At 36.8% G+C, this 22,863-nt stretch overlaps 1 protein-coding gene across 4 annotated transcripts in view; it reads left to right on the top strand.

The window, feature by feature from the left end:
- ptprea (protein tyrosine phosphatase receptor type Ea) overlaps positions 1-22,863 on the top strand; it is a 78,368-nt gene that overhangs the window by 9,906 nt on the left and 45,599 nt on the right. The window contains exon 1 of one of the 4 annotated variants that reach the window (XM_082151904.1): positions 17,207-17,333. The exons of the other annotated variants lie outside the window; for them this stretch is intronic. The gene's annotated coding sequence lies outside the window, so the exon portion shown is untranslated. Of the gene's footprint in view, positions 1-17,206; positions 17,334-22,863 lie in introns of those variants that run through there. 4 annotated transcript variants of the gene reach the window in all.

Genomic DNA, 22,863 nt, shown 5'->3' with positions numbered 1-22,863 from the left:
CTTGTATGTGTCATGAGGCTTGTGATACCCAATTGGTTGTGCAGCTTCTTGAGTGTATTCAGCTGAATCTATCTGGCAGACAGGCGATAAAATGGTCTAAATATTTTTCTAGACATATTGACGGGGACAGAGAACTCCTTGGCCATTTCCAAAAGTCGCATCTAGTTATATGTATACTCACAGTGGTCGACCTGTCTGAGAAGAACCTCGAAATGAGATCAGAAAATGGGTTGGGTATGTGTGAAAAATATAGCATGCTGCTAACCACATGCTGGCTGAAAAGACAATGGGAAATGCAGTAAAGCACAAATCCTAAAGGCTTCAGGCTCAGTTCTTTTTAGTATGATATGAAAAATATTTCTCTCAGTGATGTGCAAACTAAGTGCTTAAACAAGCCAATCCCTCACCGGCCCGTCCTGCAGTGTGTGCCTTGGGGAAAATATAATCATAATAGCCTAATGATAATGTGTTCAGTCTGTATGTAGACTTGGATGGGTCGTTTGGGGTCTGTAAGATTATTTTAACGTTTTTGTTAAAAGTTATTTTAAAGTTTCAAAATAAAATATAAACAGTGATATTTTTTTTTGAAGTATTATTATAGTTTAAAATAGATGTTTTCTATTTTTATTATATTTTTAAAAATGTAATTTATTTCTGTGATGCAAAGCTGTATTTTCAGCATCATTACTCCAGTCTTCAGTGTCACATGATCCTTCAGAAATCATTATAATATGCTAATTTGCTGCTCAAGTAACATTTCTTATTATTCTCAATGTTGAAAACAGTTGTGCTGCTTCATATTCTTGTGGAAACCTTGATACACTTTTTTTTTAGGATTCTTTTAAGAATAGACTTTTCAAAAGAACAGCATTTATTTGAAACAGAAATCCATTGTAACTTTATAAATATCATTACTGTCACTTTTGATCAATTTAATGCATCCTTGCTGGATAAAATTTCTTTTGAAATCTAAACTTTTGAACACTGAAACTGTAGCTAGTAAGATTTCTAAGCGTTCTTCTGTTGCTCAGCCGATATCTCTAAACATCTAAATATAAACATTTGCACAGTAAACATGATCCCTCCCTTGGTATGATAATGACATGTGATTTTTCTGTGGGGATGTTTTTCCTCTTTCAGTTCTGGTTTATCCTGTGAGATTGTGTTTCAAGTTTCTGAACTATGGAAGCTGTGGGCTGAAGCATGTTTTACTAAAATGTTCATAGCAATGTGACCTTGCTCTGATTAATCTTCTACCGGCAATGGTCTATCAGTAGTGCTGATCTTCACTAGCCAGATTTGCATCCACATATTTGTATGCAACTTTAGGGTTATTGCATTAAAATGGATGGAAATGGGCAAGATGCGGATGCAATTTCTAAAATGCGCACAAACAACTTTAATTTACATAGTAAAAGTTTCCGTGGAAGTTACTGTTTTCTTCTCTTGAACACAGAAATTATATTTTTCGATTTATATTTATTCTTTTGGCAGATACTTTTATCTGAAGTGACTTACAGTACATTGCATTCGAGCTTTCTTTTCATGTAATTCCTGGGAATCGAACCCTTGGCGTTTCTAGCAACATTAGCCCTATTCGCACTGGATTAGTATTATCTGGGGACCTCGTGTGATTTAGATTTAGCGCACAGGAGACAAAAACCTTGAAAAAATTATAAACGACCCCGCCAAATTACAGACATGGCCGATTCGCACGGGATTAAGATCTCAGACAACCTCCTCAATTATTACAAATGACTAGAGGTCACCAGGTAATACTTATCCCGTGCGAATAGGGCTATTGTCTACAGTTTGAGTTGCAGGAATGTAGTTTGCTGGATTTTTCTAAATAAATTACATCTGCAATTTTGATGCATTTATCGAGTTGATACCTAAAAATCAGCTGTGTTAAAGTGGTTCCAGACCATCTGTAAGAGTTGAGTTGTTCCCGGAGAGCATCTGACTCAACCGTGTTACTCATGATCATGTTGAGTTGGAGTCTAGATTTAGTGAGGGTCTAGACACAACAGTGAGCGAGTCAGCAGAATGAAATACCACCACCGTCTGCCCTGTCCAAGGCTCTCAGGAGGAGGTTACATGCTTTCAGTTGTCACATTTCCTTGAATCCGACTCATTACAGTCACATTTAGCAGGGGATCTGCTTACCATTTAGTCACACAGCCTTATGGAACAGTTCCTGCTGTTTTTCTTGAGTCATTGTGTGGTCATTCTGCTATCAATACAAGGGCTTTTGTGTTGCTTTTGGCAGGGTTTGTTGTTAAACTCGACCCTGTTGTGCCCGTCATTTCCTGAAGCAAGACTGCTAGGAAAGCCGTAGGGTGTGTCTCCTCGGGACCCCTGAAGAGCCCACCGTTACTTTTAAAAACAGTATGGGGCGTAATTTTCAGCTCTATATGAGCCAAACTAAATGAGCCCACACAAGCAGAGTCTTGCTTATTGTTCCTCGACTCAGTTGAACTGATTAAAGTCGTGGCTGCTGTTAATTTCAGCACAATCTCGTTCCCCAGCGATTCTCTTGCAAGATGAAATGCGGGGACCCTAGGGTGCGGCTGGCAGATCTTATTCCCATTGGGATGAAGAGGAATTTTTAGAATGACTTTTTCATTTGCATGGGCTTGAAACAGCATGACTCTGAAGTCGAGTGTGGAAGACTCAGTAGGGTGGCCTCGGGATTCAAGGTTGAGATTAATGATTTGGAAATACCAAAACACAAGTGTAAACTTATTTCTGTCTTTCTTATTGTTTTGATTGCCATGGATAAATTCCCAAAGCAATGACACTACGTGTTTTGAATCTCTCCGCAGAGGAATTTAAGCTCAAACTCACCACAGAAGGAATTGAACCATCCTACCAGACAAAAGTATGATAGATAACATCAGAAAATGTCCAGAAATGTATTAGAGGGATTTGTTAAATCATCACAGACTTATATAAGAGCAGATTTCTCATTATATGAGATTATCACTTGTAATGTTTTGCACCTTTTAAAGGCTTTGGGAAAACAAAAGTCAAATAAGTGACCTAACAACTGCAAAAGGACTCTTCACTGTCATGCTCTCACTATTAGATTAACTCAAGCGAGTGAAACGTGCTTTTGTTCAAACTTTAAGTGATCCTGTACCAGAGTTGTTTTATTTGTAGCCGTGCAGACAAGTTTAGTTAAGCAGCTGTTTACAGAGCCATATACTGATCTGGTCTAAGATACACACTCAGCATCTGAACCGAGACACAAAGTTGGTGCGGAGAGAAAGAATAATATTTTATCTGTGGTTTTAGGAAAACACCTCAGTTGTAGTGATGTTTTAAAGCCTTTCTTAGTGTGCTCCAGTGAGCCAGACAAGTTCAAGATCAGTGATCCATTTAGCCTTCCTTTGCACACACCCCAACCTCAAAGCATGGGTAAACATTTTCACAACTGTAGTTTCTTGCAGGAAGTTCAGAAGTGTAATTGCTTCAGCAAGTGCGACTCAGGCAACAGTCACACATCTTCTTGCATGGAAAGTTGGCTGAGTTTTTTTGTAAATAATGGTGAGACTACATGCTGTATTATTCCAACGTTTGAGGCAGAGTGAACTAGGGATGTGAATTTTTAATTTTTATTTCACATGAGCAGGAGTGCTGTATATATTTCATATATATTGTAATGTTATGTAAATATATTTAATTTAATATAATTAATATTTTGTTTTTAATTTAGTATTTTTAGCGGCAGTGCTATAAAAAAAAAGATTGACATGGACTATATGTCTGTCCTTCGCAGCCTCATTTTCATTTACTAGAAATTAAATATTGCATCCCTAACTGCCATTTCTGCCGCTTTCGAGTGTCCATCCTTATAATAAATGTACATAGAACATGCTGAACGATCAGAGAGCACACCTCCGCAAACGTGACGGTGGCCAAATGATGCATTTCATCACCTCGTCTTTTGGTTCTAATGGATGTCGAGTTAAATTAGACACGAAATCAAATCAGGTTCACAGGTGACTCTTGACCTTAATTTGCATTAAATTTCATTACATATCCAATATCTCTAATATTGGTTGTGAAGGATTCTGCTTTAAAATTTTTATATTTTTATATATAGAGAGCTTTTGCCTAAGCTTTTTCTTTCTTTTAATGTTTAATGATAGTTTTTAATCTATACTCATGAAATCTGAACGTACCATTAACCAATCAATGCTGTATGTAACTGGATGATTATCCACATTTATTGAACAATACAGACTCAAAAGTGACCCTTCAGCAACAGAACTGGTATAGTATCTGCGTTTTATTCCATTGACCCTGTAGATCTCAAATTGTGTGTAAATCTTCATGAACTCCTCACAGACTCTGGATAGGGAGAAGATTTTCCAGTTGCTGCTCTCAGTAGAATTCACTTACAGCAACATTCAACTATTGACCTTTTGAATCGCGATGGTTTTGAAATGATTTTCTGTCATCTCGGCACAGGCCGGTAGATCAGTCTGCCCTGGGGAGCGGAAGCGGTGGACATAATTTCGGCCCCATCTTAAACATATATACACACATAATAACAGCTCTGCAGTGTGTGTCACTATTTGTTTACATCCGGAATATGAAGCAGGAAAAGAGTGTGGTCCAGAAAGGGTGGTTCCATGCTTACTATCCCATTACATCAGAGTCTGTTTCTTATAACGAACGACCCAAAGGGCAAGAACTCAGATAAGAGCGTCATCCGCCTCCTGCCCGGGTCATCGGAAGATAACGCTTTTCAAAAGTGATTGAGTGCTTTGTTGTTTTGTGCAATATGATACTGTATGTCTTGTTGTTTTTTCCCGTCATGCCCTGCCTTGGTTAATGACTTACAGATATTGCAATTAACCAAAATGACATTTCACTGTTGTGTGCTTAATGGATTTCCTTTAACAGGCCTTAAATTGAATTAAAGACGCTGAAGTGAAACCACTTGAACTTCATTTTTAATTAATCATGACATGGCATTATTTGACTGTGGCACAACAATGTAATGTTTGTAGAGAACTGTGACGTTGATTGCGCAAAGTTTTGGTGGATGACTGTAAAAATATGACACAATTACTCTGTTGCGAAACCTAGTGAGCTGTCTACTCTACTTTGTAAGGCAGCATCCGTGACTGATTTGTTATGTATTGAATGTAGGAGAATGTTGGCTCAATGAGAAATAATACGTTGAACCAATAAAAAAAAAATAAAAAAAAAGTTTACCAAACCATGTTATTGGCCCAATTATATATTTTAAATTGTAGTAGCATTCTTTTTTTGTTTTACCTAAACTAAACATGTATATAGGTAAATTTATATTAGTAAAGCAACTTTACTGTATTCTTTATTCCCCGCTGCACCAAAAGAAAATGAAAAAAAATAATAAAAATGTTTTACATCATTATATATTAAACACTCAAGCCATTCTGCCAGTTTATTTAATAATATAATAGTTTATTTAATACATTTTATTAAATCTACAACAGTATTGTGAAAATACCTTAAAATGGTAAATACATTGAAAGTACATTCTGCACAGTAGACTTTAAAAATCATGCATTTAAATTCAAGATTCTGATAAGATATGCAAAGCTGATGAATTGCACCTTACATTAACAAAATCAGTTATTTGAAAAACATCAATTATCTGTAAAAACATCAAAAAATACCATAAAATGTAAATAACAGGGGAGTGTACTCAACCGAAATTTCACTTAAAGGGATACTTCACCTCTGGAAAGATAAATGTGTATTTAAAATGGGTCATTTATGTAGAAGAAATGTTGAATTTGGAGCTTTCTAGACTGAGAAAAGCCAGAAAATGTATTTTTGGCTTATGTGGATGAAAGACAACAACTCCCAGAATGCACTTGCTTCGCAGCCCTAGGAGGTCACTCCCAAGCCATGCCTACCGGTTAGAGAGCGCAGTTTAAAACAACAAGGCTAGACTACTACTGAGTCTCCGTGGAGAGAGTCTTCCCGGGATTTCGAGATCGCCCAAAATGTCCGGGATTCGGCTTTTGCGTTCTACAGTCGCCATTCATTATGTTTACTGTGGCGAGCAGGACGAGGCTGAGGGCCGTGGAAGAACGGCGCAAGGCCGGTGGCGTGATTACTGAGACGCACCGGTCTCGTATCTCTCACGGAGGAGCGGGAATTTTCTTAGCAATGTTAAAACGCACATCAACCGATCACTTGTTTAGCGTTCATGTAAACACTACATTCAGATTCACCAATCGGAATGAATTCAGTTAGATTGAAACAAAAGGTGTGCATGTAAACAATGAATGGCGACTGCAGAAAGCAAAAGCCGAATCCCGGACATTTTGGACGATCTCGACGGCCGGACATGTCCGGGAAAAAGAGGATGGTAACCCCTACTACTCAGCTTTCTCCACAGAACAAGAGCCTGCTAGCTTAGCTTCCAAAAAAAGATGGCTGACACTATGTGTACATTCTGTGAGTGAGATCCCTCTATGGGCGGGTTGAACACATGCGGGACAGCCCCTCCTACTGGCTGTAGTCTTTAGCCTCTGGCCAAAAAATCCTCTGATGACGCAAAATGACGATTTTTGCGTCATCGGAGGATTTTTTTTCAGACAAATAATACATAAATCTCTCGTCTCAGGGGGATATGAGGGTGGAAAGCACGGTAATTCGAAAATACTACAGGTTTTCTACTAATAAAAAGCTTAATGCTAAATCCTGAAGTATCCCTTTAAATTTTAGTATTTAGGTACTTTGAGTTCATGAAACTGCAACTTAACAGTTTAAACATTAAACATCTACAAATATTTGGTAAAGTGCAAAAACTTCAAAAACACCATTAAATGCAAGTAACTGGAGAGGGTTACTCCAAATGTTCAGTGTAACTTCACTTGAATTTTTGTATTCTCACAAGAGGTACTTTGAGCTCATGAAACTGCATCTCAACAGTTTAAACATTAAACACCTAAAACATTTACATTTATTCATTTAGTAGACGCTTTTGTCCAAAGCGACTTACAAATTAGGACTAAATTAAGCGAGTCATCGTGAAGAGGCAAACATAACGCAAGAAGTGCTCAAAATACAAAGTGCAGGCATTGCTCAGAGTAGCATAAGCCAGTAAGCCAGATATGGGAGGATTAAAGGAAAAGGAAAGAAATGTAAAAAAAAAGAAGAAGGTTATGAGGTTAAGTGCTCACGGAAGAGATGGGTTTTCAGTTGTCTTTTGAATATTGTCAGGGATTCTGCAGTCCGGATGAGGGTGGCGAGAGCGTTCCACCAGCATGGAACTGTGAATGAGAATGTTCTGGAAAGTGATTTTGTGTTTTGTGGCTCTCTGTGCTGGAACCACGAGCCGTCGCTCTTTGACCGATCGTAGGCTTCTGGTAGGGATGTAGACTCGTAGGAGCGAGTGAAAGTAGGAGGGAGCTGAGCCTGTGATAGATCTGTAAGCAAGCGTCAATGCCTTGAACTTGATGCGAGCAGCGAGTGGTAGCCAGTGCAGAGAGATGAACAGAGGAGTGACGTGGGCCCTCTTGGGCTCGTTGAAGACCAGACGAGCTGCAGCGTTCTGAATCATCTGTAGAGGTTTAGTTGCACATGATGGAAGTCCAGCCAGAAGAGCATTGCAGTAATCAAGCTTAGAAATGACCAGGGCCTGGACGAGAAGTTGTGTTGCATGCTCAGTTAGGCATTTACAAATATTTGAAAGGCTGCAAAAGTCACACACAAAAACAGGAAGTACTTCAGGATTACTTCACTCAGTGTTTAGTGTAATTTCATCTGAATTTTAGTATTCTCAGATTAAGGCAAGGTTTGGCTTTTTTTTTTTTTTGTCATTTGAATGTCCTTTTTGTAATGTATTATACTTGTGGGAACTGAGCTATAACGCAGAACTGAAACACCATTATTAAACTCTTTCTGAATGCCCAGGATTTGCACAAGCCACGGCAAACCCAGAGTTGCTTTTTTTCTGATTAACAAATAATGATGAAATTATGAAATCAGCACAGAGTTAATTGCATCTTGTGTTTCAGGGTGTGAGAACATAACGGCTGATGGCTGTAACACTGTGTTCTATATAATGATCTGTTTCTTGCTCTCTGAGATTAATGCTGGGAGGAGAGAATGCAATTAAAATTCCCTACTAATGAAACCTGTTCTTGCTGAATTCAACCGATTTTAATTGGCCTTGCTCATGCAGGGCTGATAAGAAATGTAGATTTTCCTCTCACAAAATAAGCTTGAAATGAAAGCTGCACGTTGTCAAGTGAATTGATGGATGGATGGATAAGCAGAGAGATAGAATGATAAACATGGAATATAGCAATATTGAAAAAAGAAGTCCCAGTGCTAGGTTTGTTTCTGAATGGGAAATGCCATGCACAGCACCGTATGTATTTACTTTATTCTGTCTCAGAGGAATATTTGTCCTGCTGGCAATGCAAAACACTGTAACAATGGTTTAGTCAGCCTTAATTCAAATAAAGGTGAAGTTGTGGTTTGTAATGAAGAGAAATAGCATTAGACTGACTTTACTGGCCCCAGACCAAGGCAATGTGTGTTTGTTACTGTTTTATAGTAGTTTGGTTTTATTGCTGTATAATTTCCCTCTTAAACATTGTAGTATTTTTTTGTTGTTGCTCTGAGCCAGATTTGACATTCTCTTTATTCTAGCCAAGCCATTTACAGAATAAATCTTTATTTTATTTTATTTTATTTTATTTTATTTTATTTTATTTTATTTTATTTTATTTTATTTTATTTTATTTTATTTTATTTTTATTTTTTTTTTCTTGAATACCCCCCTCATATCATGGAGTACCATTATGTTTACATGCTTTGCTTTAGTAAATGTCTTGCCGTTATCACAATTAACCGAATTTGCTTTTTGGATTCCCTTTTATATCCTTAAATTGAATTAAAGAAAAGATGCCATCGTTAAACCACTTATTTAAGAAGTTAATTTTAAATCCATTTCAGCATGCCTTTATTTGAGTCTCATGCGTGTGTTTACAGAACATCGGAATAAAAGAGCTCAGTTACTTCACTTCCTTTATTTACATTTTAACGGAAGACCTCCTGATTGGCTAATTGTCGATTGTGATGTCATAATCCACAGAATTCCATGTGATTTGGTAGGATTGGATGCATAAATGACCTCTCTGTGTTCAGCCCGCATCTCCTCTAATCTCTGTTGATTCTGTCGGGAATGAATGAGAGCTCTATTGTTTCTGGCCGCTCCTGTCAGAGCAGAGCAACAGAAATCATCATTGTTTCTGCCACTTTCCTGTAGCTGTCGTCAGAGCTGGCTCTGGATTTCCATAATCCCACTGCTGAATTAATGAACGCCTAATCCATTTCTGCCCCGCACATGAGAGAGAAGGAGCCCACTGTGTTTTTTCTTAGCGTTCTTGATGTAGGAGAGCTGACAGTTCATTGGTAGTCAGTCACTGGGAATATAATGTGGACTGACCTGACTTATTCCACTGGGAATCAGCCTTCCAGGCTTTCGTTTAAATGTGTATGATGTTTACATCTGTGAATTCTGCAGGCATCAGAGACATGGATTCCCTGTGTTTAGTGCACAGGGTTTAGGGGATGCCCTGTGGATCCTAGTGAGAGTCTTTCTGCTGCCGGTCTGGCTGTTGTGAGACTGAACTTCACGAGACTGAAGTGAAGTAGTGTTGAATGTTTGCACAGCATGATAAACCATCATCTTTCTCTCACACACATACAGACTCATATGGCCATGTTGGCCTGCTTTTATAGCAGGCATAAATGTTTTTGTTGTTGTTGTTGTTATTGTTGTTGCTAAGATGTCTGGGCATGTGGTTAAGGTGGATTTTTCAAAGCCTGTCAAAAATATTGGATAATTGATGACGCATTGATAATAAATCAGCATATTAGAATGATCTCTGAAGGATCATGTGACACTAAAGACTGGAGTAAAGGCTGATGAAAATTCAGCTTTGCATCACAGAAATAAATTAAAATTTGAAGTACATCAAAATAGAAAACCATTATTTTAAATTGTAATAATATTTTGCAATAGTGCTGTTTTTTCTGTATTTTTGATCAAATAAATGCAGGCTTTATGAGCATAAGTTACTTCTTTCAAACATTAAAAATAGTAATGTTTCCAAACTTTTGACCAGTACTGCATATCTTGCATAAACTGAGAGAGAGAGAGAGAGAGAGAGAGAGAGAGAGAGAGAGAGAGAGAGAGAGAGAGAGAGAGAGAGAGAGAGAGAGAGAGAGAGAGAGAGAGAGAGAGAGAGAGAGAGAGAGAGAGAGGGAGAGAGAGAGAGAGAGAGGGAGAGGGAGAGAGGGAGAGGGGAGAGGGAGAGGAGAGGGAGAGGGAGAGAGAGAGAGAGAGAGAGAGAGAGAGGGGGAGAGGGAGGAGGGAGGCTTAATAATATGAAAACTGTCCCTTTTCTGTAATGCAAAAAAATAATAGTGCAGAAAGTACATGCACTAACTTTTAAAAATGTTATGTTGCCTAAGCTTTTTCTTTCTTTTAATGTTTAATGATTTAATGCAAAAAAATAATAGTGCAGAAAGTACATGCACTTTAGAGAGAGAGATTAATAGTAATAAGAATTTTGGGGAAAACACATTAAAAAAGAAAAAAATCCTTAAATATCTTTGGCAAAAAAAGAAAATCATATTTCTACCTTTTGATATTTTGAAAGGTGACCGAAACATGTTTTTGTGAAATTCACACACATTATATCAGTGTTTTTGCATTAATGTGTATGGGTTTACAGCTTGCTAAAGTAAAGCTAGTTGCATCAGTACTTCGCTATATTCTTATAATCATGAAGTCTAAACCTGTTTAAAAGAGAGAGAGAATTCTGATCACACATGCAAATTGCTTTCTTAGGATTATCCAGTAAAACGTTCCCGCTCAAGAAATCCCAGTACTTCAGTATGCTTGCAGTAGCTCTCAGGGTTTACTAGAGAGAGATGATGCAAATGTGAAATGCACTGAAATCAGCCGAACACCTCGAGCATATAATAAACATGCAGACGAGCTGCTGAAGAATGCTATTACCTCATGTTTCGATTGACTGCGTGCATTAGCATGTGGGGTTGCTTCACTGAACACAGGCTAGATTTCACATCACACTTTATCAACAAGATCAGATAAAGTTCTCGCAGGATCCGATGGAGGAAGTGTATTTCCAGGATGAAGGAAATATGAACAAAACAAAAACAAACGGCGACTGAAGATAAACCTTTGTCCGCTTTAAGATTCAAAAATCAGGCTGATCGAGGATATAACAGAGCAAACAACAAATGTTCTGGATTAAATCGCGGGAAAATGATATCCTGATTGCAAAAACGGGCCATCAGAAGTTTGTTTTTCTTGCTTCTCTGTGAAATGCTAAGGGAAAGCATCAATATATTTTTATTCATTTAATTTAATTTTTTTACTTGCAATTTTTGCCTGTCAGATTATACAACAGGCAAAGAACCCATTGAGTACTGAAGTGGTTAAAAATAAGATATTAGAGGGCAATAATTACGGTCTGACATTTGTGTTGCTATGCTGCGAGCGAATACGTCTGGGTCAGGAGGACCCGTGTAGAGTAGGTTGTACAGGTCTGTTCCCAGGGGAAACAGTCTCCATGCCAACCAGCTGACCACGAGATTACCTCTGAATAATCACAGACCCCAGATCAGATCAGACGAGGCGATGGAGAGGTGTGAGCAAGCAGAGAGAGAGAGAGATGATAAAGAGATGCAAACATGCACAAAGATGGGGCGTGTTTGTAGAGGCATGTGTGCACATGCATACGTTGTCCTAGCGTACACCCTTGAGGAACACCTTTTTAAGGACATACGCCAAGGGAAAATGTGAGAAGGCCCACACTTAAAGGAACAGCTCATCTAAAAATGAAAGTTGCCATTATTTGTTGATACTCATGTTGATACTCAAATAATTTTCCTTTCTTTTTCTGTTGTGTTTTTGAAGAAACCAGTGTTGGTATTATGTATACACTTCACTAGGCAAATGCTTAAGCGTCTATGACTGGATCATTATTGCAGTGGTTATTATGTTTCTAGGATGTTATATGTTTGGGGACAGTTCTTCTAACCCTAACTGATGGAGTGTGTACAAGATCTTGACCAGAAATTGATGCATAACATCACAACATTTATTTCCATGAAGTGGTGCCTCAATTTTTGGTCAAGATCTTGTATTGACAACACAAGGGTCCAGCACTCTGTAAAGTCTCCTCCAGCACATCCCAAAGACTTTCAATGAATTTAAGCTCTGGACTCATAAGTGCAAATTCATGTGTGAAAATAATTCTTCAAGCTCCTCCCGACCATTCTTTCACAATTTCAGCCTGATGAATCCTGACTTTGTCATCCTGGAATATGGCCATGATGTGTTTTCCTATATGGTTGTTTAAGAAATGAAAAGCTACACACTCCTTCATTTAGGGTTAGCAGAACTGTTGCCAAAAAATAACATGCTAGAAACATAATAATCATTGCAATAATGATCCAATCATACTTAAATCCAGTGTTGTATTTGTTAATATTTGTAATAAATTTTATTAAAGTATTTATTTAAAATAATATCTCTGTATAGCTTTTCAGCAAATAACAAGTTATAATAATGAGACTGAGTAAATTATTTTTATTTTATTTTAATTTGTCCAGAATGTTTTCATTTTTGGTGAACTATTCCTTTAATAGACACTGTTCTCAGTTCTGGTAGTTAATCTTTTTGCTATGGTGAGCTTCAAGGCTGCATTGTCTCGTGTTTTTGGCAGGTTGAATTCACTCCTCTGCTCTCTTGCTCTTTTCTGGCAGACAACACTTCCAGCTGCACCGGGAAAGGCAGTTTTTTTATATAAAGAAAAAAGAAAAACATTCAAGCAGTTTGCCACAGCACCTTGGTAGTGTTTTTTTTTTATGGTGTAACTGATTTAGATTTGTATAAATGTATATCATTTGCACACAGCTCAAATTTAATTTTTTTTAATATGGTCCTTGAGGTTCACTTAATGTGAAAAACAAAAACAAATATATATGCAGTAAAACTATTTTCAACCCTCATTCTGTGGGTTTTTAAGGTGCGGCTCCTTTAAGGCTTGTCAGGGCCACTGTTATGATTGGCTAACGTCATAAACGGTATCAACACCCACTCACTATTGCACACAATTAAGTGTTTATATAAAACATTATCCGTAATTTACAGACAAAGCATTATGAAATTATGTACTTCTGGCTTGTGATGCCGCTGCTGTCAGATCCAATACAGTCACTGCTTCATCTTTCAACCAAAGATTCTTTGTGAACTCTCCATTACTCTGTGCATCGTTTACTAAATAAAATGCTCCGAACAAACATATAATCCTCCGACGTGATCTGGGACGCCATTATAATAACCCCTCCACTTGTTTCTGACACTGGGATCCTTCTGAAGTCTGTACAGAGACTCAAACCAGCCGTTTAAACTGGACGCGTCAAAGCGTCTTTCACTCTTCCATTTGTCCTGTTGTCGACAGACTCAAGCGTGTGGAGTATGTCAGAAACTGAACGCACATCTCTATACTGTATCCAGTGTAGACAGCGTCAGTGATTATAATGGGTTTTATTTGCTTTTGACTTAAGCGACTTAATGCAAGTGGGCGGGGCCTATGATGCGATGATGAATAACAACACTACAACAGTTGAATAACTGCTCTGGAAGCAGACATATGCAAATGTGTTTGCCCGTGTGATGTCACAAATCCAACAATATTAAAACAAGCTGTTTTTGGAGTTTGATTAAATAAATGCTTTGTTTATAACAGGAAATTTTCTGGATGTTTTAATGGTTCAAAGATCTCTTATATGTCAAAAGATCAAGGCAATTTTGATTTCTTATGTCATGACCCCTTTAAATATTGACATTTTTGGGGGGATGAACTATTGTTCTAAAACTTTGCATTGTATCATGTTTTTGTATTTGTGTGTTTCATAAATGCCTTGCAGTAAATCATCACATGGTCACAATCATCATAGGGTCCAGAAATAGCTGCGGCAACCATACAGGTTCCATGTCAAGTCTTTGACATGTGATTATGTGTAAGGCACGGCTAGTATTATCTCTGAGAGCTTTAGATGACTCGCTCTCATTTGAGGGAACCGATATTTGGAGAAGTAAAATGAATTCTAGTCCTTTTTTGTTTTGCATCTTGATTCATTTGTTTTAGCTGTCTGCAAGTTTAACGCATGAGTGTTCAAAGTAGAGAAGTTTTCTTAGTGCAGCTAATTTTATATTATCTTCTAATTGAACACAAATGCTAGCTTGCTCACAGGAAGTGATGTCATAAGTCTCTTTTCTTTCCGTTTTTTGAGCTCGGAGTATTCGGAGTCAGCTTTAAACAATGACTCAGTGTGAAAGATCTGAGAAAAGGCTTTCACTCCTCCTGTAAGGGTTGTAGTGTCGAGGACTGTTCTCTAGTCAGTGTTTGTTGGCAATTTTAACCCTTAGACCTTCTGTTACAAAACCAACTGTAGACAGCCACCTTGTGAACTGTCATAGAACCTCAAGTGACTGATTTGAAACACTTAAAGTTCACTCACAAAGCTTCAAACACACACACATGCTGCGTCCAAAATCAAATACTTCCCCACTGAATAGTATGCCAAAAGTAAATACAAGTAATCGAAAAACAGTAGGCGAAAGGTCCCCAGATGACCTACTATTTGTACATGCAATGCAATGCAATACAATGTTTAGCACATTTAAAAACATCCAAGGTTGTTTTACTTTGCATTGCAAGCGTGCATTTTATGCCATACATTTGTTTAGGTCGCTCACTAGATTTTGTAAGTTATAATTCTGGGTTTGATTCTTGCAGGCTGATAAAATGCTCTACAGGGTTGCACTGTATATACAGTTGGTCATTCAGAAATCATGATAAAGAAGTGCACTTCAGAGTGACATCGGCTTACGGTTTGTGGTTTACAAACAGCAAGCGTTTCTGATGAGGTGTCTGAACAGCAACTGCGGGTTCCTGCTTTTATCAGGCATCATTTCTTGTTGGTTCCTGTCCCAAAAACAGTTCTTCATTATCTAACATGCTAAGGTTCCGCTATTTCTTTTATTTTCCGCACAACTATGCTGGATGTTGTCAGAGAGCCGGCAGTGCGCTGAGTCGCAGCGGCTGTTAACACTCACGTGCTAAATATGTGAAGCTTATTACTAAATGAAGCATACTGCTGAACATTGCTAGTGGCGTGCCGGCTTCACTGTGTGTGTGTGTGTGTGTGTGTGTGTGTGTGTGTGTGTGTAATAACCACACACCCCAGGAGATCATGCAGCACTACTCTAAATGCAGCAATTAAAGCATGTGTTTGCTTTTTAAGCATCGTAGTGGCCGTCGGAAGGGGTTTTGAGGTGCCTTTGTGTCTCAGATCTGAGACCGTATCTGAAAATGTCTCTGCCACCCATTATTCCCTGCTTTCTTTTTAGTCCATCAGTCCTGTTTTTCTTTTTCAAAGACTGACTCAGTTTCCTTTATGCTATTCATTCTATTCATCATTGTTTTCATCGCTGTCAAAACAAGATCAGATTGTAAAGTGGAAGCCTGCAGATCAGGTCTTTCTCTCAAAGAAATGCAATGATGAGAGAAATAAACTTTGTGTCCTGCTTATGATGGCGATATGCCAGTAATGGTAAGCATTTTTTGTGCTAGTAAAGAAACAGAAAGTGGTTTATGGATAGAGAGAGACTGTCACAGAATGCCTCTGTTATGAGTGCTCAGGATTTTCTCCAGTGTCTTAAACTGACTCTCATTATCTTCAACACATCACAATGGTTGATAAATCGACTAGTCGTTCAACAGCCAACTAGTTAATTAGCAGATACTTTATTTACTTTCCTTTAAAAATAAATATTATGTTTATTATTTACTTCATTTACTATAGTTTTGTTCCTTTTATAATGGATAACCTTGAAATATTAGGGAGTAAAACAATTTTATTTTACTTCTAATCTGTTTTATTTTGTTATTTTATTTTATTTTATTTTATTTTATTTTATTTTATTTTATTTTATTTTATTTTATTTTATTTTATTTTATTTTATTTTATTTTATTTTATTAAATTTTATTTTATTTTATTTTATTTTATTTATTTTATTTATTTTTCTATCTATTTATTTATTTATTTATTATATTCCATCAATCCATCCATCCATTTTTTTTTTAAATATTATTTTATATATATTTAATTTTTATTTTTTTTATGCTTGGAAGGCAGACCATATGGTGAGACTAATGTTAAATATATATTCACTTTGCCAGAGGTTGTTTATTATCTCACAGTATCTGACCATCTCTTACAGAAAGTGAATAGGAGCAGCTCATTATTACGTGCTCTTCTCCATCAGAAAGACATTTTTCATTTTTTTTCATTTTTGCATTTGTTTTTGCTCAGCCTGGTTTCCATCGCTGCAATCGTCCTGACAAGTTTTAGTAAATATCATTAATCAAAATAAACAGTATTTTTTTCTCACATTTTTTTCTCTTTATCTTTTTGCTGTGCTATCACGTGTCAAGATCAAAAGCTTCTGTTTTTAGCTTCTGCTCACCACATCGAAGTTCTGTGTAGTTTGTCAGAAGAATATTAGAGATTTTCCTAATACAGTAAACATGTTTCTGAATGAAATCATTGTGTTTTAATAGCTTAGACAATGAGTTGCAAAGTGCAGTTTGCAACAGCAGTGGTTGGTTACTTTCCAGCATGCACTTTTCCGTATGCATACTTTCAACAAACATACTTTTTGCACAGTTGCATATAGTGTATTTCTGGCTAAAGTGTTAAACTTAAGCGTTGCAGTTTTGTTACTAGTGACCGTGCAAGCATGCAAACCCCCCCCAAAAAACAGTTTAACCACATAACAACACCTTTAACCATCTCTAGCATTATGGCAGCAACATTTGCATGGGCAAGAACAATATTTTTTCTTTTGAAACAAAAAATCTAGTTTTTTTTAATCATTATTTTGCAACAATATTCATGTGTAGCTCCATCTGGTTGACGGAGCTTTTCATGTCAGCAGGATTCCACGGCATCAGGTTTGTTCTCTAATAACAGCACCTAAAGTGTGTTATCCCCCCCTCCCTTCCTCACTTGATAACAGTAGATCTTCCACTTAAATTAAGCTCTGAAGAAACCCAGTCAGCAGTGGTGTGTATGTTTTTCGAGTGCAGATAAAACCCTTCAGCTGGAGCGTGTTTGACATGACTGAACACGACTGACTGACAAAGGCAGAGTATCGAGAGGAGGATCAGAGTGTTGTGTGGAAGGAAAAGAGAAACCAGAGGTTTGTGCTGGTTTTTTGTGTTTTCCTGTTCTGTGGTTTGACTAATACAAAAGCATTGTATCACATGCACACGAAAGTAGCATATGCTTATTTTGGTGGCCATATTAACATGTACTCATACTGTCCGTGAGAGTGGAGCTTTTCTGCGTTATAGAAACAGATATGAAGCAATATAAAATAATGGACTGAAAGTGGAGTGAATATACTACATATCCAGATGATTTATGCTTCAGTTTGGGGTTTACATAGCATGTGGATGCAAATGTGGTTTCAGTTCTCAAGGAAATTATATTTTGTGACAGTACAGTTTTTCATAATTCCTTATGGTCCACTCATGATAGCTATTTTATAATTTATAGCTGTTATTAGAGGAAATGCTCAGTGTACTTTATTTTGAATATATATAGTTTTATTTTAGTATTATTTATATGCTGTTATTATAATATTTATTAATAACATGAATGAGCTTTTATTTTGTATTTTCAGTTTTAATTTTAGTTTGTTTTATTAATTTTGTTATGTGCTTTTAATGTGATTTAAAAAAAAGTTTTTTTTTGAAATTATTTTTAAGTTTATTTTACTTTTATTTAAGTTTGTTTTACTTCAGCTTATTTATGTTTTAAATTTTTAAGTATAATAATAAGTTTTTTAAGTTTTTAGTTTTTCATATAAAATTAACAAAATTAACAAAAATGATTTTTAGTAGTTCAATTTTGATTTTACATCTTACATTGCAGTTTAAACCATGCGTTAGTTTAAACAATCTGACCAGCTGGTTTCAATTACTCACCAAGCCAATGTTATTTACATTTGCTGTTTGGCGAAGGTTCATTTTGGCCCCTGTATATTTGTGAAAAGGAGTGTGAGTGCATTTTTGTTTGTGTGCTTCCCTTCGCAAATGAATCACAGGTGACAGGTGTGTGTGTTCTCTCACAATTTGCCAAGGATATCTATTTTTAGCTTCATCTAAAATACAAGACTGTGCTCGGCAGAAGGCAGGAGGCAGAGCGCAGGTGATTAATGAGACCCTGTGGTTTTACCTCACACACACACACACTGCACACACACACACACACACTGCAGCAAAGCCTTGGCAAGCGTTCTGTACTATTAAAGGGACAGTTCACTCATAAATGAAAATGATCATCCTTTTACTCACTCTCATGTCATTCCAAACCTGTATGATGATCATTCTGCCTTTCACACAACATTTTATTTTATTTTATTTTATTTTATTTTATTTTATTTTATTTTATTTTATTTTATTTTATTTTATTTTATTTTATTTTATTTTATTTTATTTTATTTTATTTTATTACTTTACTTTACTTTACTTTACTTTATCATTATTTTATTTTATATTTTATATTTTATATTTTACATTTTTTATACAATATGCACATTTTTTTTTTTTATATATGTTTTTATTATTTTATTTTATTATTGCATTTTTTGTCATTTTATTTTATGGAAGGCTGACCAAAAAAAAATGTGAAACTAATGTTAAAAATAAATTCACTTTGCCTGAGGTTGTTTACTATCTCCCAGTGTCAGTTTCTTACAGAAAGTAAATAGGAGCAGCTCATTATTACACCTGTGCTCTTCTCCATCAGAAAGACCAGTTTGTGTGTCTGTTTTTGCTCAGCCTGGTTTCCATTGCTGGAATCGTCCTGACGAGTGTTGGGTTCCTAGTAAATATCACAGTATTTCACGGTATTCAACAGAAAAAAAAAGAAAGTCATACAGGTTTGGAATGACATGAGGGTGAGTTAAGGTTGACTGAATTTAACATTTTTGGGTGAACCATTCCTTAAATCAGAAAACATCCTGGCGTTCAGAACAGATGTGGGATGCTCTCTCAGACTCAGAGATTAGGCCGTAACCAGAGTCCAAAACCCCCGCGCGGCCCGGGCTAGCCCAGGTGCAGTGGACACAATGCAGGCCTTTCTTCCACTGGGGCTGTTTATGTGCAGCACGACCAACCAGCGTCTGAGAGGAAGAAAGCAGAGGAAGAGAGCGATGGCTGGTAAACGAGGGACAGGAAGTGAGCTGAAGGAGAAGTGTTCCTCTGAGTGGATTGCAGTATTGACCAGCTATAGATGGATGTGTCTGAAGGCTTTTCAAATCAGTGGTCTACTGACACAGAGACTTTTCTTTGATTGCAGCGATGTTGGGCCAAAACTTTTTGCCAGTGCCAGGTCAACTGAGAAAGTTGAACAGATATTGCACTTTGCAGTTTTGGATTATTCACTTTGCAATTAAAATATTATTAATAAAACAGAAATATATATATATATAAACAATATACAATTGTTTTATTTATTATTTATTATAATATTGTTTAATATTTATTCAATATTTATATATTTATAAGTTCTAGTTGGACTTTTATTAAGATGTTGTATTGGATTTTATACACACACACACACACACACACACACACACACACACACACACACACACACACACACACACACACACACACACACACACACATATTTTATATATATATATATATATATATATATATTAGGGCTGTGAAACGATTTATTGCGATTAATCACATCCAAAATATATATATATTATATATACATATATTTAAGAAAAAATTATTTATATTTAATACAATTATTATTATACAAATATATATATATATATATATATATACAGTATATATAAGCAACTATTTCTTAAATATATGCATGTGTGTACATTTATATATACAAAATAATTATGCACAGTACACACACATATATTATGTAAACACAAACTTTTATTTTGGATATGATTAATCACGATATTAATTAATTATGATTAATGATTAAGGGATATAGAATATCATGCAGAATAAGGCATTAATATTTGCAAAACAGCCAATATCCTAGTAATATGTATACACTAATAAGCAATAAGTTAATAGTGAGAATAGGACCCTAAACTAAAGTGTTACCATATTTAATTTAATTAAAACATTTTCTTCAGTCTTCCATAATGAAGTTGCAATTGGACTTTGATTTCTTGATTGTTTTGTTTAGTCTTAAAGGCTTTAGATCCGTGTCTCTTTCCCAGCCATCTTCTCTCTCAGAGACTCAGTGTTGCCGGAGATCGTTTCTCTGTCACATAATATTCACTGATACCCTCATCTGCCTCCTGATGGCCGGCAGAATCCCGGCTTTGTCCGTCCTGCTGTCTTCCATCTATGACACATGATCAGAACACAGCCGTATCATCAACACACGCTGTGGCCCAGAGATGTGCTTTTATAACCTGATATTTCACTGACAGGAAACAGATGCCCACTCACGGACGCAAACACACACACCAGGAAAATAAAACACAGTTGAGTGGAAAGAAAACAGTGATTGGTGCTACACACACACACACACACACACACACACACACACACACACACACACACACACACACACACACACACACACACACACACACACACACACACACACACACGCAGAGAGAGAGGATTTTCTGTTAGACATTTAGCTTATCTTGATTTGTGGTTCAGTGCTTGTTTATTCAGCTTGGTTTGTGGTAATTTGGTAATCAGATATGCATGTTATTCAAAGTGGGAAATCAGGTTATTAATGATTGAAGTTTTGCCCTCATTTATGCCAGTTAAAATCAGGGCGCTGAATCCAGGCCGTCACTCGTTTCTGTGAGCCAGGAAATGACACGCGATTAGAAGCGATATTTCGAGCGCTCCCAGTAGGGAAGTGATGAAGCACGTGTTGGCATCTTCCTGTCTGATGCACTGGTACTGAAAACGCTTGAGTCACCACAGTGCCTCTCAGTGAAGCTGTGTTATACACTGTCCACGGACAATCATTTTGACTCGTGGCTCGGTTTCTACAAGCAAATATCTTGTGTACAGTAATGCACAAACTATATTAAAGGGTTAGTTCACCCAATAATGAAAATTCTGTCAGTAATTACTCTCCCTCATGTTGTTCCAACCCCATAAGACTTTCGTTCATCTTCAGAACACAAATTAAGATATTTTTGATGAAATCTGAGAGCTGGCTCACTCCTCCATAGGCTGCTTGGTAATTGCATCTGACGGCCCAGAAAAGTTAGTAAAGACATCGTTAAAATAGTCCAAGTGACTACAGTGGCTCAACCTTAAGTCTATCAAGCGACGAGAATACTTTTTGTGCAAAAAACAAACAAAAATAACGACTTTATTCAACTATTCATTTTCCTCTGAGTGAGTTCACGTAGTGTAACAGCGCAGCACCTCTGGGTCGTACGTCAGAACGTAGGCTCACTATTGGCCAGCATCACACACATGACCAGCGTCAGCCAATAGTGAGCCTACGTTCTGATGTACAACCCAGAAGCGCTGCGCTACTACGTCAACAGTTTAGGAGAATGACATGGAAGAGAAGAGGTGGTTGAATAAAGTCGTTATTTTTTTTCTTTTTGTGCACAAAAAGTATTCTCGTCGTTTGATAAACTTAAAGTTGACCCACTGTAGTCACTTGGACTATTTTAACGATGTCTTTACTAACTTTTCTGGGATGGCAGATATCAATTACCTAGCAGACTATGAAGGAGTGAGCAAGCTCTCAGATTTCATCAAAAATATCTTAATTTGTGTTCTGAAGATGAACGAAAGTCTTACGGGGTTGGAACAACATGAGGGAGAATAATTACTGACAGAATTTTCATTTTTGGGTGAACTAACCCTTTAAATAGGGCAAATGTTCTGGAGTGGTTAAAAGCAGAAATGCTTTCCAAACCTTTATGACTTTCCTACATCTGTGGAGCACCTTAGGATAAAAAAAATAAATAAAAAAACATTTTTATTTTATTTATTTTAAAGCAACTTTAAAATAGCCACTACTCCGCATCTGCCTTTGTTTCACAGAAAACTGCATCTCATTTTGGAAAAGAAAATCTCTTGGAAATTATAAGCAGAAATGCAGCTTCTATTTGTGTTGAATTCCTCTGTACAAAAATGTGCAATTTGAGCTCTAAAGTGCTGATTAGGGACCAATATTCGAGGTTGAGGAACTATGCTGGAAATGTTTTTGCTTTTATCTGTAATTCAACATGTAAGTTCAATTAAAGTCATCTAAATATGAAATTGATAATATAACATATATGTTGTGAAATAGCTAGTTGAGTTCTGCAAGGGTGGATAAGATTGGATATGAATTTGCACAGGCAAGGTTAGTAAGTGATTGTCATACTAGCCTCAACATGCAGGGCCGTTTTCAGGGGAACAACCAGGAATTATTGAATTAAAAACATTAATAATTGGTCTTCAGCTCTTGTGAATGTGGGTGAGTCACATAAGGAGCGGCTATAGATAAATCCATCCTGAATCACTGTTAAACCCAAATGTGCGGGTCACGCACATGCGCACATTACATGACTAAACTTTCATTCAAAGAGGCTTTGTTGAGTATTTACAGGACCGTTGCTGTAATCCTGCTAAACTGTTGCTGCTCTTTGCTCAGATATATTGCATGTTAATGGAGGTTTTAAATATAAACCCTGATCTCCATTG

Source organism: Leuciscus leuciscus, assembly GCF_965113295.1.
Source record: "Leuciscus leuciscus genome assembly, chromosome: 21".
NCBI classification, from domain to species: domain Eukaryota; kingdom Metazoa; phylum Chordata; class Actinopteri; order Cypriniformes; family Leuciscidae; genus Leuciscus; species Leuciscus leuciscus.
This window is presented reverse-complemented; position numbering and strand designations above follow the sequence as displayed.